At 42.0% G+C, this 27583-nt stretch overlaps 1 protein-coding gene across 4 annotated transcripts in view; it reads right to left on the reverse strand.

The window, feature by feature from the left end:
• Positions 1 to 27583, reverse strand: part of TSPAN4 (tetraspanin 4) — a 416627-nt gene that overhangs the window by 372022 nt on the left and 17022 nt on the right. For 2 of the 4 annotated variants that reach the window (XM_030950220.1, XM_030950219.1), the window contains exon 2: positions 25486 to 25604. The exons of the other annotated variants lie outside the window; for them this stretch is intronic. The gene's annotated coding sequence lies outside the window, so the exon portion shown is untranslated. The remainder of the gene's footprint in view (positions 1 to 25485; positions 25605 to 27583) is intronic. 4 annotated transcript variants of the gene reach the window in all.

Genomic DNA, 27583 nt, shown 5'->3' on the forward strand with positions numbered 1-27583 from the left:
CTGTACTTCTCAGTAATAAAACACAACAGATACACTCATACATTTACATTTGTGTTCCCTTTCACATCCCTGTGCAGATGCACCAGTCACCTTACTTGGTGACTGGAAAAGTTAACCTCAGACTTTCCTCTACTGAAGACAGAAAACTATCTTGGAGTATCCTTGTCCGAAGCTAAGGATGAGAATTCTTGCTATTCCCCTTGTGCTTGTCCTCCTGGAAACTCTCTACAGAGAAGTACAAAACCTGCATAATCTCTCTGAGCTTCAGGCAAACAATGAATGCTTTCACCAAAATAAGGTGAAAGAACATCTGACTAACTTAAAGTTATTGAAGCATTTAGGTTAAATTTGTTGACTTAGAAAGAAAACTATCCTTGGGCAAGAGACCCTCCCTCTCTATCCCGGCTGTGCTTCATTTTTTGATTCTTAAGGGTCCCAAAGAGTGGGATAAAATTGATTCTTCTCCCACAGCCAAAAGAGTCATAACACCTAGGTCAAATCCTTCCCGTATCAACACAAAGCAGGGATCTGAGCCACAATTTAGAAGAGCACATTAGCAAGTGGGCAGTTTGGAGCAAGGTTCAAAATTGCCCCCAGAGAAAATTAGCTATTTGGCATAAACAACTCTATACTTGGCAGCCAGAGAAAACAGGAAAAAAAAACCCAACATGAACTCATGGCCAGTCATCAGGATGTTCATTTCAAGGTGAGAATCCACGTTGAAATCTCTGCCATGGATGACCACTCTAATGTGGAGGCAGATGTCATTTATGCAGCTCTAGTCACACTCCCATTAGAATTTAAATTGAATTTGCGGTGCCAGATCCTCACATACGAAAACAAAAAAATTGAAGCACACTCATTTCAGCCAACAGGGCAATATAAACACTTAACAAAAAAATTGCAGTTATCTGCTTGGCTAAACCAGGAGTGTCTGTCTTCTCTGTAGCTCCGGGTGTTTACACCACTTAAACAAGTGACCTCTCATTTTCATCTTGGGTCAAAAAAACCTCTTAAATATGTCAACTGGAAAAAACCACATCAGTCCTAGACACAGAAGAGAAAACAATATAATCCCTGATGTTTATAACATACACTTCCATACTTCTCCACTGCTTATTGGGAATGCTAATATTACTCCCTCGAGAGCCCTGCTTCACTAATAGCTAACGCTTCCCAATGAGTTGCAGGAAGACAATTTGATTTTAGAGGGATTTGCCAACCACTGGCATTTGGCATAAGATCAGTTTGCTTGTTTGTTGCTAATAAAACACATGCAGAGGAGAAAGGGAACAAACTGTAAAAAGCTGCATGTTAAATCATGTGACTTTACATGGGTAGTGCATGCAACTCCTTTACATGTACAATTATAGGGAAATCCCAGAAACAGGAACTTCTAACAGAGTCTTCATTTTCTTCAAGTACATCTGGCCTTAATACAAAAAGTAATATTTTCTCCCTTATTACATATTCAAAGACATCAGTAAAACTCAATATCTATCACAGTATTCCAATTCAACTCCAAATCAGTAAGAGACATTTCCTTCTTCCTTTAAACACACACATTTAATCACTCCTCTTTCTATACACAAATGAAATCAATTCTTGTGGTGTTTTAGAGAGTTGTTTTGGGTTTTTTTTTTGTTTTGTTTTCTGGGGGAAAATCTGGGGGATTTCTTAATGTAGTTCTGCAAGCTACACCATTACTGGAAAAGCAGTATCATTGTGAAGTGCAGAAAAGCTGTGAAATAGTAATGGGGAGAGAAGAGGGGGGGCCACACCATAGATGGTAGGAGCACAGAGAATGTTATGTAGCCAAACTTATTGTATGAAGACAGAAAAAGAGAAGACAATAGAATAGCTCTAAAAATGTTTTCATATACAAGAAAGGTATATGAAAAGGTAGCCTTTAAGCACTAATGAGTTCAAACTCTCCCAAAGATACGAATCCTTGGGGGCAGACTCTCAAAACACCACTTTAATTTTGACAGTATGTTGTTAAGGTCATAGCTTGACATTGTGCTTGCTCTAGTATGGTTTCCAGACTTTTAATTTCCACCCCACGTTTAGTTATGAAATTGCATCTGATATTTTGCAACTCTGCTTATTATTTTTTTAATTATTTCTTTTATATGTTTTTGTTAATATCCTCATCTGGTTAATATCAGGGCACAAAAGAGAGAAAACTAATAAAGCACGAATCTTGTTCTCAAGTTAAGAATAACCTAGAAAATACACTACACAGATATCTACTTCATCTTCTCAATTTACACTTTTCAGATTATAATAAAAGCCTTGACACCAGTGTTCAATACTGAGCCTTTACTGGCAAGGAAAGAGATGCATGTGGTGATTGTTGGAGAGGAAGGAAGGAGGAAGATTTCCTAACATTGGGTATTTTAATGTATGTCTAGATTATAAGGTTTTGAAAGCATAATATTGTTCTTAGGAAGAAGGGCTATCCATATGGTAAATAATAATGGGAGGAAGGAAAATAACCCCTGAAAAACCTCACCCAGTGTAATCATACATCCTCCTCTCACCTGTCTTTCCCATCCTAAAGAAAAAACAATCTACATGCCAGTACCACAAGCCACAGGTGGAAGTTCTCTAAATGTACCCAAAATACCGAGTGTTCCACTACCCAAAAAAGCAATCTATCAAAGCAGCTTCCAGGGGTCAAACAAGCAGCAATCTGGCATTCTCAGTTCTATTCAGGGCTCAGCTATCGACTCACCTTGACCCTGGCAAAGTCACCTAGAACAAATGAGCAAAATGCTCTGTGACAGCTCACAGCACAGCTTGTGGAGGCCCTGGAAGAATCAATTCTCAGAAATTTGTATGGGCAAAAGCACCTAGAAAACTAGGCCAAAAGAAAGCACAGCAGCAGCACTGTCATGTGTGCCAATTCTGATTGCAGAAAGAGCACGAGCCCATTAAGAAAGAGCTTCAGCTCTACTATGCCATCACCACCCATGTGCCTCCAGATGTCAGTTTATCTCTACTTCTACCAACTTTGTAAAAAGATATCAACAGCACAAGGGGTCAGAGGCCTCTTGTCATAAGTGCATTTAATAAATAAATCCATAATAGGGTATAAACTCGGAGATCAGTATTAAGTACACAGTTATTAATAGTGCAAGTTCTAGAAAAGCACATGTGCATTTCTGCCATTTTTCTACCACCCACACAGCACTTCTGGACCCAAAACACAGTAAAACACACACAGTTGTCCCTGCTCCCAGCAGGCACCAGGAAAGCTTTGCACAGCAGAGGGAATATTATGGACAGACTTCCTCAATAAGACACCCAGCACACATCCTGAAGAAAAACCAGCTGCTAGACAGTCAGGTGCTTCTACCCCAACACCCCTCCTTCATTCTGTAATCACTGCCATTCAAGGCCACCACAGGACAAAGGATCACTGCACACATGCAGAACTGAGCACCACCAAGGAGCTCTGCCCTTGGTAGTACTGAGGGGAGCCAGCAGGAGTCACATGTGGGAAGCAGGGAAATCCCATAAGGAAACATACTCTCCCATAAGGGAACCTACTCTCCAATGCTCTTACTGTAAAAAGTCGCACAAGGCTGGAAGTGACATGATTTTAGCAGCACTCAGCAAGTCCTCAGTTACCTCTGACACTGTTCTGCAGGGCTGGGCAGCTCAGGCAGCTGGAGCAGCCACAGGCCCCCTCTCTGAAGGTTTTCAGCACTGTACAGCAGCAGCACTGGCCGGTCCTATGCAGGTCACATGCAGCTGGTCTACAATGTGGAAGCTATGGACAGACTGGGAATCACCCAGCCCTCCTTTCTGTCCTCCCCTCCCCAGTTAAACACCGTAACAGCATTTACAGCCTCCTCCCACTCTCACTCACAGAAAACTGAAACTTGAGTTCTCAGCAAAGGCTCAGCAGCCAGAGCAAATCAAATGCATGTCCAGGATTGCTACCCTTTACATTCACAAGAAAATAGGCAGTCTTGCAAACATTCACACAGTTCTGAGGAGAGAAATGCCTCATACAAATGACCAACACACAACCATTTTTACATACACTGTGTGTTGGTCTTCAACATGTTAAACCATTACACACATCCCCAAGCATGTACACAAAACCTCGGTGACCACAGGTGCCCTCTACTTCATCCTTGTCAGGATCTTCTAATCAAGCCAAAAAAATATTGAGCCAGCATTCAACCCCCCCCTTTTTCTCTGTTCTTCCGTTCTACAATCTTTTTACCTCCTTTTCCTTCAGAGGAGAGAAGGTAATATGTTGCAGCATACATCAAGTTGAAATAGCCACAATACACAGGGTATCATCATACAATTTCAGAAGGCTTCAACCCATACAGAGTAACACCTTACCCCTTTAGAAGGCTTGAAGCATCTGCCCTTCTTGGTTTTTAGCCCAACCTTTTATACCCCTCATGTTGATGCATTGCAGCTGTGTGCCCTCTGTTCCCTTTGGTGGTTGGTCAGTGTCCCTGGAGGCCCCATGGCTCATTGTTGTACTGTGCTTCTCACAGCTGTACCCATGAGGGATGAGGCTCAGCCACAGCCCCACTCCCAATTACCACAAACTGTGCACCTACAGTAAGGTATATCCAGCCTCTACACCAAAATGCATGACTCTAAAGCAAGCCTCAAAATGACAAGGAGACAAATACTCTACCCTCTGGGGTAGTCAGAAAGTTTCAAGCTGCCTTGTTCATCTCACTTTCACAAGCTGCATGTAGAAAGACCTTGGTAATCCCTCCTCTCCTCCAGTTTGACCTCAGAGTTATTGCACCTGTAAACTGGGAACAACAAATGCCAACACAAAGCTATTAGGCAGATAGTACCAAACAGGAATTCTGCATAACAAAATTGAAATGGTGGGCTAAGATTTTCAAATTCCCACCTAACTAAATTTACTGTGAGAGAAAAGGTCTCTTCCTATTGTTTCATTTCATCCAAACACAAGTCAGTGTGTGCAAGCCATGAGGCTGCCTGAAGAGATTCAACAGGTCCATCATGAGCACAACAGCCAGTGCATTTCTGGGCAGCTGTGTGACACTGCAGGCTGAACCAAACTGAGGTGCAGAGTAACAACAGCCTCTGCAGAAAGGCAGGCAAGTCTGAGAAACCTGCCAGCTGCATTGTCCATTGATGGCACTGCACGTGGCACCTGATGACAACAGAAAGAAGAGCCCAGAAGGACTAATTGGGTGCTACAGCTACAGATAAGACAAGAGTCAAGGACAAAGTACTAGTTCTGTCACAAGTTTTACAGCTATTTGTTTAAACAGATGCTCAGCATCACTAAATTGAATGATACATCTAAGAGAGTGACCGGCAGCTTTCTAAGCCAAGGCAAGACATGGATTTTACAATAGCTATTATATAGATCCTACTTCCATTTACCACTCATGGGATACAAGAACTCTGTTCCTTTTATTTGTACAGCTACATTGCTAAGAGTAAACACGGCAGATAAACAATAGTTCATGATCCTTCCCCTATGGAAAAAAAAAATCTATCTTCCTTCTGTGTACTTGACAAAAAAAAAAGAGTAAGCTCCAAGAAGGATACTCTATTTCATTGTTTTCTTTAGGTTTACTATATTTTAGACATACAGATTAAATCTGTCTTTACAAAGACCTTAGCAATAGCTGGATTCCTTACAAGTCAGGTGCATTGAAAACTTTCTCCTCTCCCCATTTCTATGAATGGCATCTTGTGGTGATAATACATTTATTCTTATTTTTAATGGATAGCCACACCAATTTGCTCCAGCCAATAATACATTACTTACCACTGTATAGTGAAGAAGCCTGGAAAATGACATCTGCAGGAACAAACCATAGAGAAACCCTGCTTCTACACAGAACAGGCTCCTGCAGGTTGAATAGGTAAGAGCAATGCACTGCTCCACACTTTTATATCAGGGGAAATGGACGGCATCTGGTTGACCTAGAGTACCAGTCAATCAAAAGTCAGTAGAGAAAAAGCAGTGGGAGAGGAGGAAAAATGAAGCTTGAGCTGCTGCAGTCATTTGCAGAGAGAATTATGGCTAAGAAGATAATCTGGTATTTTGGGGATGTCTGCCACAAGCTGGTTTGGGGCAGTGCAGCGGGCCGTCTTCTGGTGCATGCAACAGAAATCTTTCCTTTTTCAAGGAAAAGGCAGAAGCTCATAGGCAAAGCATCAACATGTGCAAATGTGTGAAAGAAAAACAGAGTATGACTGGCCTTCAGGTCAGATCTGGCCCAGTTGCTAACACAGTTGAACCTCTGAGTTGCATCCCTCATAGCTCACGCCTATGTTTTTAATGCCCTTCCTATCGCCAATTACACTATTCATTTTTTAAAATCTATGCATTAATATCCACCAAATTACAACTCAGCTCAGAGTTAAAGATAATCTTTTCTCTCTAAAAGCTCCTTGTTAGAGCTCTGCTGTCTTATCTGGGGTTGTGTGCTCCATTACAAATTGCTATCACATGTGCCACGACCACACATTCAAGGTTGAAACGTACAGAAATAGGAGAAAACGGATCACAAGATTAAAAGAAAAAGCTGTTAGGTATCTGGTCAGCGTGCCTGCCCTCCCCCACTATCAGAGTTTGCTGCTTTTGAACGATTTATGAAGACCCACAAAACCCCTGCTACACAGGCAGCTGAACATCATGGCAGTAAGTCAGATACCAGCGCCTGAAATCCACTGAAACCTAATGACTGATGGCCACCGACTCCACTAAGCCTTGGATCAAGCCCAACCCCCAGGTCTCATTAAACTCATCTTTATATAAAAATCAATAGCCCTTTTGCCTCCTCCTTCAGCTGGGAGGGAAACTACGGAAGCACTTCTACAATCAGAATTACATCTTACACAGGCTAAAAGAGTGAAGAGCTCCACAATGAAATTAATCAAAGTGAAGGAGTTATAACAGGCTTAAAAATGAGAGCACATTAATAACTGCTCCCTTGTGGTAAACAGAGCTAGTAATCAAGCCTAGGTCCAGCAGAACCTATCCAGAGCTGAAGCAGAATTAGCTCTGTAGCTACATGAATGAGCAAGTGATTGGCTTGGACAGTCACAGGTGAGGGTGGAAAGGCTCTGTAGAAATTCAATTCATCCATCAAAAACTCAGAAGAGAAAGACACTCTTCTTTCAGAAATGAGATCACGTTTGTTGGTCATTCCAGAGCAAAAATCAGGTTTCTGTGTCCGCCATCAAGACATTTTGCGCTGCCAGCACCCAGAACAGCAAGGATGATATGACAGCCCCAAAACCAATCTTTTCACACTATGACTCCAGGCCTCATTCCAGTCTTCAGCTGGAATGTTTCTATGATTCTTCAGAGCAACCCATTTGTGAAGACCAATTGATAAGTGTCCAGTCTTCCTCTTCTGTTCCTGTGACAAAAACTTATTCTGACAGCTCTTTGCTGCCTTTGTCTTGGGTCAGGAAATTTGCCCAGAGAAAACTCATCCTCCTACTGACCTTTCTTTTGTCAGCTTAGTAGCCTATGATACCATGATGCTTTTTGAAATTTAAACAGAAAAAGCTAAACAAGTGAGTTTTCGTCTCTATTCAAAGTTATAATTTGTCAGTGAAATCTCTGCAGAATCTTCAAGCTAAAGCACTGAAGTTGAAAAGGAGAAAAGAAAGCAGGACTTACTCTATGTGACTTTTCACTGGACATTTTGGTTACACAGGAACACGCAATACCTTCTCCTTTCTCCATTCTGCTGTCAGCACTCAGTATGAATTTAAAATCCAGACTGTGCTTCCCTTCAGAAGCCCCTTGGAGGTAGCTGTCTGTCTTTCACTGACAGGTAAGCGATACCATAGATCAGCTGGCTTTATCAAAGTCAAACAGCGAGTCTGCAGCTCAGCATTGAGCTGCATGACATTGACTTTTGATGTTATATATCTCACAGTTGTGGAATTCTTTAATTCATTTTTAAACATATATTCATTTAAAAATAAATAGTTGGATGAGAAAAAAGGAAGAAATGGAAGATAATGGGGGGAAAAAAAACCACAAATGAGACAGTAAAAAAACACTGCTGAATTTGCTGGGATCTTTATAGCAGGGCCCCTCATGCAATCTTTAACCAGCTCCAGGACACAAGACCTGAAGTGAGAATGTACCCACCCACACTAACAAAAAATGGCAGAACTGCTAGGTAAGCACTCACTCACATGGCTGACCTTCCAAATGAACGACGAGCTACCAGGAGCAACATCAGCTGCAACCCAAAAGGTTCTTGCTCAAAGGACAGTGCTTGGGTTTCAAACTGCACAAACACGTCTACACAACTTGAGCCACTTAATGCAGTCAGTCCCAGAGGGATGTCTGAGTTCCCTGTACAGCCACAGGAAAGAACCAGTAACTCCAGTATAGCCTGTTAGGGAAACTGGCCTGCCTGGCGCCCCAGGAGCCACTCTGGCAGTCACAGCCCCACCAACCCCAGATTTTCACTGCTGGGACCAAAGTCCCATCACAGCAGGCAGCTCCAGTGACCCCCTCTTCACTCCTTACTTGCCCAGTTATGGAGCCCACAGACTGTAAGGGTGTCATCCTGCTGAGTCCAGTCACCTGGCCACATGTCACACTTTGTCACGCAAAGGGCTGGCACCAGTTCAGAGTCCCTTTCCTGGGGCTCCCACCACATCCCCCAGCCAGGGCACAACCTGCAGCTCCCACTGCAGCTGCACACCCAGCTACCTGCTCTAAGTGCATTCCTCAACAGCCCTATTTGAGATGGGATGAATCTCCCTTTGTTTCCCCTGTCACCCGCAGAAGAAAGCCCTAAAAGACTAGTCAGATGTCTACCAAGGTTCTTAGACAGCTTTAGTTACACAGAATTAACGTAAATTGAAGGTTTTACACTGACGAGAAAAACTGCTCCACAGATACCACAGGCCCTGTAAAGTCAAGCATCTCCTTTAAAGAAAAGCAACTTCTGGATTTGAGGGAAAAAAATCCCAGATAACATGCAAAACACAGGTTTAGGTTCTAAACAGAAAATTATTTCGGTCCAAGTAAGTCTTCCCTGCAAAGCAGTTGTCAGATGCAGAGCCAGAACATTAAAATAAAGGTCTGGGCCAATTATAAATATGATGTAAAGCACTGAGTCTCCTTGATCTTCAGAGATTTTACTTATTACCTAAATGGCCTTATTTGCCAGATTCACATTATGAAGGTTTTCAAAATACCACTTTGTTCTTAAGTGATAAAAAAAGCAATCACTATAAACAAAATGCTCGAGTGTTGTTTCACCTACTGACTAAGATTAGATGCCAATTTAGATCATAGGAAGCTGTAGCACTTCGATTTCTGTGTACTATGATATTTTTACTAGGTTGCAAAGATTACCTAGATAATTCTCTCTTTATTTTTTAAACCATAAAACAATATAATGTCATATTTATGTGATACCTTGAACAAAGCTTTCCAAAACTAAGCTACTGGAGCTTGTTCACACTACACTTTGTCTCGCTTCTGTCATTTTTATGTTGCCCTTCCAGCACAGCTGAGATCAGATGTCCCAATTCAAATGCATGACTGTGATCCTTGAAGAAAAGTTTCCATAAAACAGGGTTAAACAAAACAAAGCAGGTAAGAATTGTACTGCTGCCTTTTTTCTGCACACAGGACAGGAAAGTCACAGCAGAGAAATTTATCCAAGAAAAAATATCTCCAGGTAATTGTCAGTTTGAAGACATTATCATATTTTACACCAGTACTGGCTTCAGGCCTGAAAAATAAGTAAAAGACTCTTTGAACAAGACAGGGAAAAGACTATCTTTTACAAGAAATCAGCACAGGAACGTGCCCAAAGTGCTAACATACAGTGCCCATGCAGAGGTAGCATTTTTGCAGATCAAATTTCTTAAATGAAAACACTACTTCTAAAGCTCAGACTTTCATGGCTAGGAATAGAAATTCTCTATTGGGAAATCCTTTCAGAAATTAATTTGAAAATCAAAAGCCCAGATTGGACAGAGTAGCTTTGTTATGTGGAAAGGGGAAAAAATAGAAAAAGAGGAAAAAAAAGAAAAAAAATTATGGAAAACCCATAGCCTTTTAACATCTTTCCTGTTCTCTAAAAAACTGTGTAACTACAGTTTACTTTAGAGGAAGCATTTGAATTTTACATAAGAAATAGTGACCAAAAATCTGGTTTATAAGGCAGGTACTCTGTCACCAACACCCCTTGCAATATCAACAATCATTCTTCAGTTGGCAGCATTTGCCACTGCACACCCCAAACCCTTGCTACAGTCTACTCTGTCAGCACTATGGAGGCAGCCTTTTTACCCCCACAGATACACAACTGATAAAAAAAGCAAACCATTTTTCTCCCTTGCCTGTAAGGCCTCATGAATTGCTTATACAGCACTGCCAGCACCTTCAGAAGGATGCTGTAATAGCATTCAGCCTCTCTCCAGATAGCCACAGTGAATCAATGGGCTTGTGCCCCAAGGAAAGCCAGTGACAAGTAGGTTCCTAAATCCCAAAGCAAGTTTTGTAAAAATCCTGTCCATAAAAATCAATCAAGAAATTGTTTTGTATTAGCTCAGGAAGTTAGGCTTGCTTTGAGCAGCAAGCAGCACAGGGAAGGCAGAAGTTTGCCAGCTATGCTGAGGTGAATTTTCCTGGCAGAGATGGCTTGCCTCAATCTTAAAAAGAGCTACCTCTCTGCTTTTTGGCCTTTGCTGAAGCCACAAGGTGGTCTAGCTGTATTTACAGAGTAGCTGGGGGCTGTGGAGCAAAAATGCTTTTGGCTCAGGTGCTTATCCATAGCTCTAGAGAAACACTGTGGTGAACATCAAACACATCTGCTGGCACAGACTCTTCTTTGCTGTGCTGCAGAGCTTCTGACACTGCCTGTGTCGCTGTGGTATCCCAGTGCCTCCCAGCAGTGCACTAAGTGCTGCAGCTAATATCTGATGCTCTGTTTATTCTCTCTTCCCTGAGGGAGAGTCATATGCACAGCAGTATGCATTGTTTTGAGGCAACAGCTTTTAAACAGGTACAAACAGCTTCTGCTGGAAGCTGAAATCGTGTGCCCTGAATGAAAGGTGCTCATGCACATCATGTTCAATAAAAGTTCATTTCACAGACTAGGACCAATATCCTCCTCTCCCTTCCATTAAAACAGTCTCTTCTGCAAAGAATGGCTTTATCTTTTTGGAACAATATTCTACTAAACTAAACACCAAATCACAGAACAGTTTAGGCTGAAAAGACCTAAGATCATCAAGTCCAACCATTAACCCAGCACTGCCACATCTACATATTTTTAAAATGCCTCCAGGGATGGGGACACAACCATGTCCCTGGGCATGAACTGTTCATCAACAGCTGTGCTACCATAAATGTCCTTGGAAGTTTTTACAAGACATACGACTGCTGAATTACACCATGACTGTACAACCGGATCCTTCACTGATTCACTTTTTAATTCCTGCATGTCAGGAACTATCAGTTTATTATCCAATATAGGATATCAGCCTTTGTATCCTCTCTGTTTTGGAGATTCCCTCATTTTCACGTCACCTGCAACAAAAGCTTACACACTTCTTGAAGAAGAACAACTCTTCCAATTCCTTAGCAATACTCTACTTCTTACTGTAATTCAGCTTCCTCACCAAGGAGGTGTTCACATCTTTATCATTACATCCAGCTCCTGAAACAGGCCTGCCTAGAGTATTTGATAAAATCTGAATGAAATTGCCTGGATAGTAATGTTATTATGAATATGCCATATATCTAGGGAATGCTACAGTAAAATTTTCGTAATAGCTTATGCACAGAAAACACTTCCTCCAAAGAAATGAGGAAAACTAAATTAAACAATTCCAATAACACTGGAACAAAGAATTAGATTTTTCAATGCATAACTTTTGCATAGGACAAGAATGGTCTCCAGAGGTGACTGAGGGTTTTCTTATTCTTTTTTGAGAAGTCATCAAAATCTACCTCAATACTAAAAATTCTTTTCACAGACCAGTTTTTTTCTGTACTGAAAAAAAAAAAAAAAAACCTCAAGAACAATTAAAAAAAATCCTACAGGGAGGGCATTAATAAAACCCTAACCTGTTCTGCTCAAAAAGAGCTCTCCTCTAATTCCCCAGGGGACCTACAAAGAGCAACTGATAAAACAGTTCCTAACTCTCCACCTATTGATGCAGCTTTCTTCTCCATGAAGAATTAAGAGTGCACACTACCACCAGAAGAAAAAAAAAGTTACAAAGAAAGAGACAACAGCATCCCTGTAGTCCTAATACCACTTCAAATTTTCAACAATAAAAAGTCTTCTAAGAGACAGAAAGTCACATTTGAGTCCCACATGTAGGTCAGAGACAAACTGCTCTTTCTATAATAAATTAGCAATTAAAATTTAGAGATTTGATATAACTTCACACAAAAAAGTTTCCAAAGAAGCACATCTGCCATCTCCGCTATGCTGATGGCCTGAGATGCTGTGAGTGCTGGAAGCACTGTCAGCACAGGAACCTAGAGGTCCTGGAGGTCCAGAGCTCAGCCCCCAAGCTGTTGAGTCCAAAGTGACTGAGCAAGTTCTAGCGACAAGCAGATGTTTTAAACTGCAGGGGTCCAGCATGAATAACCATTTGATTTCCATGGATGAAAAAACAAGTCCAAGGTGCATAACATGTTGTGCTTACCACAGTGGTCTTCTCTAGAATGAGCACCTCCAAGTCCCAGCTGAGGATTTTTCTTGAGAATTGTGGCAGGTAAAAGTGTCAGCCAACACAAACAGGACAGTGGAAAGGATGAAGATATGCAAGGAGAAAAGATTCTGCTTAGATTACAATGAGTACACTATAGGAATGGGACAGAAGTAACTCAGAAACCAAACAGAACAATTCCCAGGGGAAACATCTATCTCAAGTTAAAATTCTTCTACTGTACTCACTTTGGATTGTCTATCTGTCCTGTCTACCACAGACCCAGGCTGATTTCAGAAATGCTTAACATGCAAAGAAGTAATATCCCTACATAAATAATAGAAATACTTTTCTTGCAAGAAATCTTCAAAATCCCAAACATCTGCAAAATGCTAGCACAGATTTACACATATCTTTTAGCTCTGATGGCATGACAATCCACTTTGAATTGGCTCCCATGGTAACCGCAACATTAAGGTCCCCTGAGAGTCATCTCACACAAACTCACATACACAGAGGATTTGGAAGGGCTCTGTGCAGAGACAGAACACAAACTTATCCAATGCAAGGAGCTTCTCCACAGCACCTGCCTTCCAGCTAAAAGGATTCAGAGAGACACCCTTTCCTTCCCTTAGGAAAGGAAATTATCTCTCACATAATCTTTAAGACTGAAGCAAGCACCTCTCTTTAGGAACTGACTCTTGCTCCCCTCTTCCCTCACATCCTGATATTGCCTAACTGTAACACATGTACTTAAATCATTTCACTCAGCAGCATTTTGTTCTTCAGTAAGACTCAACTTTGTAATTTTTCTAGTTGGGCTGGTGGAAGCCCAAGAAAGCCAAGAAACAAAATTGTCAGTCAAACGGAGAGTTAGCTGCTCCAGAGAGACACCGTGGTGTGGTCAGCCCAACACCTGCAAACAAATCCATGTCTTTCTTCACTCCAGCTGGTAGCACCTGCATTTCATGCAGGACTCAGTCTAATTAGAACTCAGAGGTTCCCAAGAAAGGGAGCTGATTTAAAAACAAAACAACACACCAAAGTTATGCTGTCAGTACCTTTCTGGTCTCTAGTTTGCTGTGGTATACAAATAATGACAAGCATCATAGATTTTTAATGGGAAAAGATTTCTCTGTGTAAGGTACATTTATCATCCTTTTCTTGGGATATCCCTTAAAAATTTACGTAAACAGTCCTAAAAGAGACACTTTCACAACATCCCACTGACAGGCACAATTCCATCAGCATCCCTCCTTTCCAGCCTGCTAAAATTTATTAAGTGTCATAATTTGCAAACAGCCTCTAGCAAAACAGAAGGAGGCAGAAAAGTAGTTTGAGTGAGACCTATAGCGATGAGAAGGAAGTGTGTTTCAAGAGAAATTCCAGAAAAGTGATGGTTCACTCTTTGCCCCAAAAGAGGTCGTGTCTCTTGGCAAATCAAACCCTTTTGTTCATCTTTCAAAAGCATTTTTGCTGAGCTTCCAACTTCTAAATAAGTGTCAGGAAATAGCAAATTAATTATAGTATCATTAATATAATAGTAGCCTAATACAGCTTTTGTTTAAGGTTTCTGTTGAAAATAAGGGATTTTTCTAAAGTTATGTTTTATAGAACATTTGTATAACTTCAATTACTTGTAGATAACAAGCACTGCACAATACCTAATGAGAATAACTATAAACGCTACTCTTCCTTTGGGAAAGTATCTTCAAGTGGATGAGCCAGAGATACTTGCGCAAGCAACAGGTATTTTGGATTCAGCTTCTCAAAAGTGAGAAACAGAAGAGAATTTAAAATTCCTGCCCATTTGGCAGAGCACGCAGCTCTTTCTGCCTTCCGTTCTCTCGGAGACACGACATGGTAATTGACAATGTGAAATCAAGTCCTAAACATATCTGCTATTTTACATCTGGTTCCTGTTACTTTAACCTCAGAAGAGAACTGAAAAAAATAAAAATTTCTATTACTGCTGATTGCTTATACTTCCCTAAAATTCTCTTCCTTTGTTCTATCAGCCAGGTTATTTAGAGGATATTACCCTAATCCAACAAAGAACTTAAGAATATGAATATTTTCAGTGAAGGCAAAGGCTTTAATGGATCAAGATGCTTTATTTATTAGATTTCATCAGCTCTTGCTTCATATTCTAACTACTCCACTGAAATAGCCTTAGAGTTTCATTATTCTGTCTGCTGTATTAGTGACAAGTCAGGTATGGAGCACGTAGGCTCCACTTGGGAATTCACATCTACCTTCCTAGGGACAACTTTTCATACATCAACCACCAGATTCTTCTTCCTCTAAACTTTCACCATAGTAATTAACAAGTGACACCAGGCCAAGAACAAGCAGTCAGACTGCACACCCAACACCCTGTCTGCCTGGGGGACAACCAGAAAACCAACAGCATGACAGTTCTATAGAAAACATCCAGTCAGCTGTCACTCTGACCTCAGCACAGTCATGACTGCCCAAAGCTAAACCACCATCAGGTAAGACAAGATGGGAGCAGGCTCTCCCCAGTTACAGCACTGCAGTCCTCTTCCCTGCCCTGGGCTGTGCAACCCTGCATGGCCACACACTCAGGCAATGCAGCTACACAGCAAGATCTGCCAGCCAGTTAATGAGCTTGCAAGGCCGTTTTAGTCACTGCAATAAGCACTGGTCAACAAAGACCCCACTACGCCATTTGTCATCTCTTGTGTTGCTTGGTAGAACATCACATGAATTAAGAACCAACAGTATCAGCATTGCACCACTCAAGAATTCAGGAGAAATGCGTGGTTAAGACAGAAGGGTTGTTCCTGAATCACTGCCTTCTTGCTGTGTTTGACACCAGCTGCCAGAACTTGCCCTGTTCTACAGAACTTGCTCTGTTCTACTCTTGCGCCATCCCGTACCAGCTACCCAGCAGGCAGCCCAGGAAACATCACCTCTGAAACACAGGAGAAGAGGGGAAGGGAAGAGGTACTACAAACTCCCCTGCCACCTTCTTTCTTAAGGTCATATTGCAATACCTCCATAGCAGCTTCTGCTTTTCAACCTCCTCTAACTATGAAAACAAAAAGCACCTTTATTTATTTCCTTGACACCCACGGACAATCTCAAAGCTAAGAGAAGCAACCTTCCTTTGGGAAGTCCCTGTAGACAATGCTATGGAAAAGACACCATAACTAGCTCTAGACAGCTGCTACCACCTCCTCCTAAGAGGCACATTCTACTCAAGACATGGCTGTGGCACGTTCCAGGCACCAGTGCAAGCCACCACTGTCCAAAGCACAGACCCTTCCTTCCCTTTCTGCACTTCACTCATGCTCTCCCAGAAACACTCCCTCATGAGGCTGCTCATGTGTTCCTGTTTTGTTAAAATCAGCATCTTCCCCAGAACACAATTCCCCAGAATAGGGCCTAAAGAAAGAGTTTGCAATTAGCAGGAGCGGGGAAATACACATCTGCCCCATGGAAAATCTGAAGAGGAACTGCAAATCCGTAAGTTAGCAGCAACACACAGATATCCCCAAAGTTAACATCTGCCTCTTCTCAAAGTTCTCAGGGTCCCCTATTACATTTTCCTTTACAAAATTGTACAAAGGACCTTATTTTCTCACAAGCAAAAGAAAAAGGAGCCCAGAAATTGAGGAAATATATTGGTGCAAAAAGATTTCAATTGGTATCTTTGGACAACTGATACAGAATTCATGTATTGATGGTGGAGTGCCAAAGTCCCAAAATAGATCAGTGCTCTTCAGAAAGCAGGAAGGCAATATGTATCCTCTTTATTCCATTTTGTTCATATAATCCTAAACAACAGCAGGTACTTTAAGTGAACAAGATATTTTTCAAGCATTTCCTAAAGTAATAGCAATAAAACATCAGATAAGGAAAAATTTTTACATTAAATGGGGGGAAAAAACAAAAACTCAACCAACAGCCAGGACTTCCCAGCAAAAAGATTAATGTATGTAAGCATGGTGGTGAGAGGGAGGTCAAGAAATGGGATGTCACATATTGCAAAGAAGAAAAACTATTGCATATTTAACAGAGTACAAGATTTTTCTTGAAAACCTATCAGATTATGAAAATCTGACCATCTTCCTTCCCTCCTTCCACGTCCATTCCCCTCTGTGATGCAAGGGGGAACATGGGGGAGGGCAGACCACAACAGCCCACTGCCTCCTAGCAAGGCTGCATTTCCCTTTCCAGGACTGTATCCCAATTCCACAGTAATGTACCCTGCAGTTTATTAGCCTCTTCTCATCCCAAAACACCAAATCCAAACCATAATTCCACATTTCACCAAAGCAAAGGACAACCAAGTCTGTACTCCCACGTGTCCCATGAAGCTGGCAAGGGAGGCAGACCAGTCTGTATGAGCAAATGTGAATCCTGCAATTCCTGAACTGTTTGATTGGCCTCAGCACTGGACTACAAACGTTGCCTGTTGTCCCATAGCCATACAAGCCAGTGGTCCAGAAAAAAAAAGAAAGTGGTGGCTGACTTCCATGAAAATCAGAGAACATTGTTTATCATGAGGCAAGAGGGAGAACTTTATTCCTGACAGTCCAAGAGAGTCATCACCACTCAACAAAACAGGTTACAAGCTTCCTCAATTAAAGCACGCAGACCAATACTGCCGTGAGCTTTGAATAAGAAAATGTTTTCCCCCCTTTTATGGCAGACCACAATCAAAAATTACTCATCTTTACCACTGCAGCAAGAAAACACAATTAAAATGCTGTCAAAAAATGTTGCTTTAATATTTCAAGTAACTGCAGCCTCAGATCTCTTCCTTATAGCCCAGACTGTATTTTGAAAAAAGGAAGAGGAGGGGGAAAATAGCAATACCATACACTCATAAAACATGTTCACAAGGAGAGTCAAACTTTGAGTCTCTCATGCCCAAAACATACAAGGACACTGACACCTGTTAGATTTTCTATGCTGCCACCATTGCAGTAAGGCTAGCTCTTTCACCAAGCTAAAGGATGCCAGGAGGTTACTTGGGTGAAAAGATGGGACCTCCACCTTCAGACAAATTTGATTAAAATTGTCCAACAGAGTCAAGCATTACCAGCATATGGTAACTGTCTGCATGTGCCTGACAACCTCACAAAAAGCTTGATCATGGAAGCCCATTTTTTCAAGTGTAGTTTCTCAAGGAAATAGGTGAGGGAAAGGCATTTCCCAAGCTTCCCATGGAAATAGGTGAGGGAAAGGCATTTTCACTGGCACTCCAAGCAAAAACAGAGTTTAATCTGGCACCCTTCACAATTACTCAATTAGCTTCCAATTCAAGAACAGAAAAGAACAAATTAATTGACCATCAAAGTCTTAGAACAAGCCTGGTACTGTGCCATCAAATGGAAATGAGGGGAATTAGGCTACAAACAGCCTTGCTGCAGGCATCCAGAGCTGCCCTCTGCCAAAATTTCCCCCACGGGACACCTTTGGTTCTCATCAAAAGAGCCAACACAGTAATTGCAACACAGAGTAGATTTGAATGCATGTACCAAGAGAATTTCCAGCAGTCAAAATACACACACAAAACCAGTGAGCCAACATAGTCACAGGCACAGATCAGACTACCAAGGGGTCTGGCCTACACAAACATTAACCAAAGCACAAATCAGTACTGTGACTTGTTAAACAAAAGAGGATGGACAAAAGCCACGAGAACACAGCATCTTGAAATTCATCTTTCCCCAGGAGGTTAGTCAGAATGAGTGAGCGAGTGAACGTGCTCACTTCCGTGAGTACAATACAATATTCCCCAATGCTTTAATCATTGCAGCAAGAACCCAAGCCTTTAAATACACATCTGCCTAAGAAGCTGAACACTTCAGAGAGCAAAATTAACTTGGAGGTTAGCTTCCATTCGAAAAGAGTTGTATTAGACAATTACCTACAGAAGTCAAAATCAGGCCAACATTTAAGGGCCACAAGGGGAATAATATGATGATTGCAAATGAAAAAAAGCAAACAATGGCTAGGTCCTCATATTTGTTGGAGTCATACACATGGTGGTATTCATAATGATACTAATTTTGAGTTCTGCTTTATAAGGCATATTCCTAAAAGGAACTTATTTTCTAATTATGAGCTCCAGTGATCATGCACATTAAACAATGAAAACAAACGGCAGTAGATATGAATGTTGTGACAGTCCCATTATCTCTCAAGCAATGCATGAGGATCAGCTGTTAGCCATCCTCATAGGCAAAATTCACTTGAAATGTCACTTCTAGCAAAATTCCTACAGCTGTCATTTTACTCTCCCTCTATTCATACCAGAAGGCAGCAATTAGAAAAAACTGAATTTAAGACAAAAATTCTTACTTAACAAAAATATTTATAGTTTAGAAATTGTGTCCTTAAAAAGGTCTTGCTATCTTTTTAAATCAAAAACAAAAAAAAAAAAATACACAGACAAAAGTGATTGGGAAATTACTTGAATTTTTTCCTTCATGATGCTGAACTTCTCAGGGATTCCCTGCTCACTGCCCTTCTTTAAAATGCAGGGGAAGCAAAGACTTGATCTTCTAGCTTACATGTTCATCAGCACACAAGGTATTGCTGTTATCCCACAGAGCACTTAATGCTTCTAACAGTCCTTCATTACCTCCCCAGGAGCTTTCACTGGCAAACACAGCAGCACTGCAGTGCTCAGACGAAAGCTTTGAGAAATATCTTCTAGATGTCACCTCTGGGTTCAGCTAAGTCCACAAGCAAAAGCAGAAACTTGATGCTCAAGAGCAGCAATACACAACTCCTTAGACAGGGTGTTATTTCCCATTTTGTCTAGGTGCATTAAGCAAGAACAAGAGATACACCATAGTTTCCACAGACTCAGAGCTTTAGCCTTGCAGCAGGGGAAATTCAAAGCCAAATTATATTACTGAGAGCAAGAAAACACCACCTGATTTAGAAGCAGCAGGAAATGAATAGATGTACAGCCTATGGGGAAGCTACAATACCCCCTTGTAAGACAAGAGCCCTTGTAAGGAGCTAGGTTGGGGCTGTTCAGCATGGAGAAGGGAAGGCTGTGTGGAGACCTCACATCAACATTCCAGTATCTGAAGGGGGCCTACAGGGAAGCCAGAGAAGGAATCTGTCACGAGCTGTAGTGACAGGACAAAAAGTAATGGGTACAAATTGAAAGGGGAAATTTAGCTTAGATATCAGGAAGAAATTCTTTACTTTAGGGATGGTGAGGCAAGAGAACAGGTTGCCCAGAGAAAGAATGAATGCCTCAACCCTGGCAGCGTTCAACGCCAAGCCAAATGGAGCTCTGAACAGCCTGGTCTAGTGGGAAGTGTCCCTGCCCATGGCAGTCGCAGGCTGGGAGCAGATGATCTTTAAGGTCCATTCCAATCCTAATATTCTCTGAGTCAGAAATCCGCGTTACATAATGGTTTTGTGCCTCCTGAATTATTGCCCTCACAGCATAACAAGTTCTGTCTGATTCCAGACAGACATCAAGCCTACAAACAGAACAAAAGCCCAGAAGTCCCAGAGAAGTCAAACCATACTGTTCCATAAGTGGCATAGCCCATAGGTATTTCTTAATGTGGCTTTTAGCTTAAACGTGCAGTACCTTTCATAATCCCATCAACACAGGGCTGAAACAAAAAGCAAAAGTGCTATAAGACTGCTCAGAGAAATCACCTGGACTTCTCCTGGGACAGACACAAGGACAGTATCTTGAAGACATTCAATTTATCCGCATGCACTGTAAGTGAGAGACTTGCACTGAGAGCAGAGCAGCTCATTTGAATTAGGGAAGCAGGACTGCTCAGTTACCCCTCAATATCCTAAGTATTCCAGTGATTACACAGAATAGATGTTCAAGGACAATAACATGTGATGAAAGAACATTCAGAGACAAGGCTGAAACTCTTTTTGCATTCTATGCATTGTTCCATTTTCTTGTCAGGGGTAAAAGGATGCAAGCTGGCCCTCACCTTACTCTGAATTCCTGAACAGAGACACAAATAGCAGTAATACATATATACACTAAAAATCCACATCCTGATGCTGATTCATACTGAAGCTAGGACAGGCAATGACACATTCTATATAAAATACTTTAAAGTTTTGAATGAGACATCCAATTCATGGTTCTTTTAATAAAAATAGATCTGCTTTATTCACAATTGCTGCTATTCCTAAATTCCTGGAGCTCGTAAGAAATGCAAATTCACAGAAAAAATGCATTATTCACTTTCAGAGTGTGAATGAAGATATTTGCATAGAATCACAATCAAAGAATGGGTAAAGGTTGGAAGGCACCACAGTGAATAATTTAGTCCAATGTCCCTGCTGAACCAGCTGTGTCCTAGAACACATGGCATAGGATTGTATCCAGACAGCTCTTGAGTATCTCTAGTTAAGGAAACTCTACAACCTCTCTAGGCAACCTGCTTCAATGCAGTCACTCATACAGTAAAGTTCTTCTTCATGTTCAGATGAAAATTTCTGTGCATCAGTTTCTGCCTGCTGCTCTATGACCTGTTGGTTGGCACCCCTGAGAAGGGCCTGGCTGATCCTTGAGACCCTCCCTTCAGGTACTAATAAAATACTGATGAGGTCGCCTCTCACTCATCTGTTCTTAAGGATGAACAGCCCCAGCTCCCTCAGCCTTTCCTAAGAGAGATGGTGCCCTCTCACAGTCACCTTTGCTGCCTTCCTCTGGATCCATTCCAGGAGCTCCATGTCTCTCGTGTACTGAGGAGCCCAGAACCAGACAGAGCACTGCAGATGTGTCTCACCAGGGGCAGGATCACAAGTAGAACAGAAGGGCAGAATCACCTCCCTCAGCCTGCTGGCAATGCTCTTCTAATGCACCCCAGGGTACCATTGGTCTTCTTGGTCACAAGGGTGCTGCTGGTCATGGACAGCTTGTTGTCCACCAGGACCCCCAGGCCCTTGCCCACTGAGCTGTTTGTCCACCAGCCTATGCTGGTGCAGGGGTTATTCCTCCCCACATGCAGGACCCTCACCTGCCTTTGTTGAATTTCAGAAGCTCCCTGTCAGTGTCCTTCTGAAGGGCTGCACCATCCCAGTTTTGTGTCTGCAGGAAACTTGCTGAGGAAGCTCTTCTACCCCTTCATCAAACCATTGGTGAATTAAGTTAAACAATCCTGGACCAAGTATTGACCCTTGTGGGACACCACCAGTGACAGGGCTCCAACCAGACCCTGTGCTGCTGATCATGACCCTCTGGGATCTGCCACTCAGCCAGTTTTCAACCCACCTCACTGTCCACTCATCCAGGCCACACTTACTGAGTTTGTCTGTCACAACATCCTCCTAAACAGTGCTGAAAGCCTTGCTGACGTCAAGGCAGACAGTATCCACAGCCCTCCCCTCATCCATCCAGGTAGTTGTTTCATTCTAAAAGGCAATCAGGTTGGATGAGCATGATTTGGATGAGCCTAAGTGAATCCATGATGTCTGCTCCAGATCACGTTCTTGCCATCCATGTGGACAGCAATGGCCTCCAGAATGAGGGGCTCCATCACCTTTCCAGGGACTGAGGTAAGGCTGACTGACCAGTAGCTCCATGGGTCTTCCTTGCCCTTTCTCAAGACTGGGGATGACACAGGTTTCTTGCAGATCTTTTCCTGATCTCCATCACCTTTCAAGGATGATCATGAGCAGCCTGGCTATGGTCCCTCCAGCTCTCTCAGCACTCGTGGATGCATCCCACCAGAGCCCATGGACTTGTGAATGTCAGGCTTGCCTAGCTGTTCTCTAACCCAATCCTCCTTGACCAAAGGAAAGCGTTCCTTCCAGCATTCCCTTAACTCTGGTCTCTGGGTCAGAGACTCCTGAGGGCTGATCTTGTCAGTGAAGACTGATGCAAAGAGGATGTTCAGTATCTCTGCCTTCTCTGTGTCCTCTGTAACCAGGGTCCCTCCTCCATTCAGTAACAGGCTGATGTTATCCTTAGTTTTTCTCATTATTGATGTATTTGAAGAAGCCGTTCTTGTTGTCCTTGACATCCTTGGCCAAATTTAATTCCAGATGGACCTTGGCCTTCCTTGTCTCATTTCTACTTACTCTGACAACCTCTCTATATTAATACCAAGTGGCATGACCCTGCTTCCATCTCCTGTGTATTTCCTGCTTGTGCTTGAGTAATGATTATTCTTTTTTTTCCACACACACGGGTTTCTTGCACCCTTTGCCTGATTTTTTGCTTATCAGAATGCATTCCTCAAGGAAACAATCCTTGAATATCAACAAACTCTCTTGGTTTGTGAGAAGCAGGGTCTCCCTTTAAAGCACAGATTCAGAAACATCTATTAATTACTTAAAAATATCTTTTCTAGGAAGTATTTTCATTACCTTCAATTACGAGGCATTAGACTAACTTGGAAGCAAGTTCAGCTACTGCCAATCACATGAAAAATTAACCACATCTACTCATTATTCAACAGCATTGACTGACATCATGCATCAAGTGAAATACTTTGACACTGCCAACATATAAGAATTTCTTTTATTGTGTGAGCACACAAGTGTAGCCTAGCAACAGCCAGAGCCAGCACCCTCTTTCACATGCATCTGACCCCAATAAAGCACGTCTTTTGTCCCAAGCCCTAACAGGATTTTCTGGCAGAAAGTAGTAAAAGAATAGCACTCCCAAGAAAACTATGACCTAGACACAAATATGAACACATTAGAAGGTTTTGCAAATTTGGTTTTCAATGTAATCTCCTCTGGTTGCTCAGTATATAATCAAAACCCTGTTTAGCTCCAGAAACATCTAGTGGTGCTTCATGTCAAGTCCAGAAATGTGATCCCGCTTTTTGTTTTACTTCCTCCACTCGGGATCCTGAGCTCCATCTCACAGCCACTGCAACCAAGGCTGTACTCAGCTTTTACATCCTCAACCTTCCTTGTGTTCAGGTATGTATGGCAGCAAAATGCACTTTTGCTCCATGCACTGCTTGTTCACAGCACCTGCATTGTCCTCCCAGCCCAGCTGAGCACCACCAACCTTACACAAGTCATTCCCATCAACCAGAAAGAGAAGTAAGCTGTCTAGGAACAAACCTGTAAAGCAAAGAAGCTGCTCCCAAGGACCCCATGATCCACATCATTCACAGTTTGAGATGCGGCACATGGACCAGACTAGTGACATATGTGCTCCTGGAACAGAGCTCCCAGTTTAGTTTTATCCAAAAATGAATCGAATACTCTGAAGCTACTTCATTAACCAAGTGCAGTAAGGTGGGATAACCAGAAGAATTAGTTTCAAAAACATACCCATAAGGCAATTTCACTGTCCAACATCAGCGCACGAACAGCAGCCCATAGTTGAATTCACATTGCATTTGTTACAAAGGGCCAGTACTACATACTTGGAAGGTGCAAGGATGCTCTGCAGAAAGCAATACAAGCCAACCTGAACCCAAAGAAATCTTGTCTCAATTTCCACAATGTAGGTATCTGCTCAAAATCCCCAACACACAAGAGGTTTGGTATCGCTTCCAAAATGCTTGTTCAAAAGTGACTGAAAGAAGTTATACCAAGTAGTATATTTTAACTGTTTCACACAAGTGGCATCTGAATTATTTTTATTTTTTATTACGTAGAAGTACTCGTTTTTGCAACACATTTAGGGGACAAATTCAGGTTGGAAATAAGCAGGCAAAGTAAGTGGAAGTCAGGCTGAATAAAGATAAATCTTCAGCCACCAGTCCACTGTTTTATTTGCAGAACTAGGCAACATTTTGGCTAATTTACTAATTTATTTTATGGTAATATAAAGTGCCCTGTCCTCCAGGCAGATACATTGATTGGGTTCCTTACAGGAAATTCTGCCAAAAAAGGCTTTAAGGCAAATGCCAGTGCATTCTGTGTGCACTCTGACTCAACAAAAAAAATTAACATTAACATACACTTTCCTACCCAAAGCTCAAGGTTAGTAGTATACACTATACTATATAGTATGTGAGGATCAGGTTTGTGCTCACATGTATAGCACTGGGTGTTATTAACTGAAAATCAGGTTCTTATTTCCATGTTTAAAGGTCACGTTTTCAAGAGCCCTCACTGTTTACAGGACAAACTTTGTACAATGTACTTTATAGCATACAGAGTGCTTCTTAAATTGCACACTTGAATAAGAACATCTGTCTTTTAAAGGCGAAAAGTCTCAGTGTGGTGGGTTGATACCAGGTCCCTACCAAGTTACCCTATCAATTCCCTCCTCAACACGACTCAGGGAGAAGAAAATAGGATTTTAAAATATTATGAGTAATAAAGGCAGCTTAATAAAGAAAAAACAAAGGCTGTGCATGGAAGCAAAGGAAAATAAAAGTTATTTCCCTCCTTCACATCAGCAGAAAATATTCAGCCACTTCCCAGGAAGCACAGCTTCAGTATGTATAGAAGGTTTCTCCAGAAGACAATTGTCATAGTAACAAATGCCACCCTGCTTCTCCTTTCTCTTAGGTTTTATTGCTGAGCAGACATCACATGGCCTGAAATATCCCTTTGGCCAGTTTGGGACAGCTGGTTCTGGCTGGTCCATCCTGGAGCCAGCTGGCATTGGCTCTGTCAGATATGGGGGAACCTTCTGGCAGCATCTCACAGAAGACATCCCTGTAGCCTCCTACCAATACGAAACCTGGCCACACAAACTCAGTACATTTAAAACAGCAAGTGGTTTCATGCAGATATTTTCAGATGAGGAAAATAAGAATGACTAAAAAGCCTCATCTAATAAGTATAGTTCTGTTTACCCAGAAGTCAAACATCTCCTATTTCTGTATACAAACATACCTTTGAGAGGCAATGGGAAATCCCAACTGCAGGTGTAATGAAGGAGCTTCTATTCTTTATGACTTGTGCCAGCTGCTCCAAATACCCTGATCCAGTGCCTTGAGGAACAGTCGGGAAACCTACATGGATTAAGAAATGAGTTGGTACTTTACAAAAGAAATGGATGCACGCCAAAAGGGCAAGAAAAATCCTTGGTCTTCCTCATCCTACTCTTTTCTGTTTTTCCCTGGCATAAGGAAAATAGAAGCCAGCAGCATTAATGGCTGCTCTGTATGGGAAGTCAATACTGAAACACATTTTTAAAAAACAGTTAAATCTGCAGCCGGGGGCAATTTTGGAAACCTAAGTAAGAGATTTGTAAGCCTACTTCCTCCAGACTTTGTGTCAATCCACAAGCTTCAGGAGGAGAATCCCAGCTTCTACTAGGAACCTCAGGTCTTAAAGATTTTCATTCCATTTACTTGCACACCCGAGTTGTAAAATTCCCCAGCTGAAATTGCCACAACATAATAGTTATTTCCAGAAAGCAGCAGCTAAAATATATAACACATAAAAAAATAAAAACCAGCAGGCCAGCAAAGACTGCCACACAGTGTGCCTTTTAGAACCTGGGAATCTGGATTAAGCACCCAGGAGACATGGATTCCATTCCCAGCTCCAAGTATGCTAGAGACAGACCTTGCCAATCTTCTTCCATTCAGAGGACATAATCCCCAGATCAAGAGCTTTCTTCCCTTGTGAGTGCCTCAATGCTTATGGGTTCTCTGATAACCAAAGGAGCAAAGACTATTTCCCTCCTTTCCATGCCTGCAGCAGGAATAGGCTGACAAACCTGCAAGCCATCAGTAACCGTAAATAAGAGAGAAAAATACATAATGGAGACAAATTATATTTGGAAGAAAACACTGAAGGGAAAGGAAGAAAACAGCACTCTTTCATCAGCCGAGACGTCACTTAGTCATGATCTGGAGTGTTCACACCTGCTCCGCTCTGTCACAAACTCCCACGGCTCCGAAAGGCGCCGCAGCAGCAGCAGCGCCCCGACACCTCTCCTCCTGCCAAGCCTAAGCAGCGTAAGGGGAGCGTTTTGTCATTCAAGTTCCCACTTAGTTAATGGCTGTGACACCTTCAAATCTCTGCAGTGTACTTCACACAGAATGCCTGCACGAAGCAAAACAGCCCCACCAGCCCAGTGCAAGCTCCTGAGCTGCTGCCCATGGGGGCAGGACCACTGGGCTTGGCATCCTCTCTTATCTGTGTGCTTGGCCCTACTAACAACCCTGTTCTGCTTGGTTCTGCTCCTCATCATTCTTTTTTTTTGATCTGTGATATCATAAAGGCCTCAGTTCAGAGAAATTCTTTGGCACACGCTGCTCTGCCTTGGCTAAGGCAGACCCATGCAAGACAGATCTCAGAGCCAAGGAAAGGGACTAACAAGGACTAAGGAGGAAATTCTCCACGGACCTTTTAGGTACAAGGTATCTAGAACAAATACACTTTGAAAGCCCTTTGAAGTGCTGCTCTCAGTGCCTTCATAGACTTGAAAACTTTTGGAAATGTACCTCTGAATGCTCAGCTGAACAGGGATTTGTCAGTACTTTGCTGAATAGAGATCCAGACTACAGGAGCATAAATGATACAGGATATTTACTTTCTCTTCTTTGAAAAGTTCTGCCCATTTCCCCTTTTTTCACCGCCTCAGCAGCAGCAATTTATCCATGTTACATCCATATGGGCCTGTTCCATTCAGCTCCTCCATTACCGTGTGTCTGGCAAGTGATACAAGGAATGTTTTGTTTTTATGATAAACATTCTCTCTATTATATGGCAATTTCGACTACTTAAAGAAGTTTATATAGCACCTTCCAAAAGCAAATTGGTCCTTTCTTTGAAACACACTGGTAACAGGAAAATACAGCAGCATGACCCTTCACTCCCCAATACAGCGGCACACAGCCACATGGATTGGTGCCAATAAAACCCAAGCTTCTGCCTCCATGGAAGTGAAATAACTTCTATAGACTGAAAATGGAGGAGGAATAAACAGAAACCAGTGTCAGATCTGTAACTCGTATTTGTACCTGTACGTGGTTGAGCA

This window comes from Camarhynchus parvulus, chromosome 5 (genome assembly GCF_901933205.1).
Source record: "Camarhynchus parvulus chromosome 5, STF_HiC, whole genome shotgun sequence".
In the NCBI taxonomy this organism is placed as follows: Eukaryota; Metazoa; Chordata; class Aves; order Passeriformes; family Thraupidae; genus Camarhynchus; species Camarhynchus parvulus.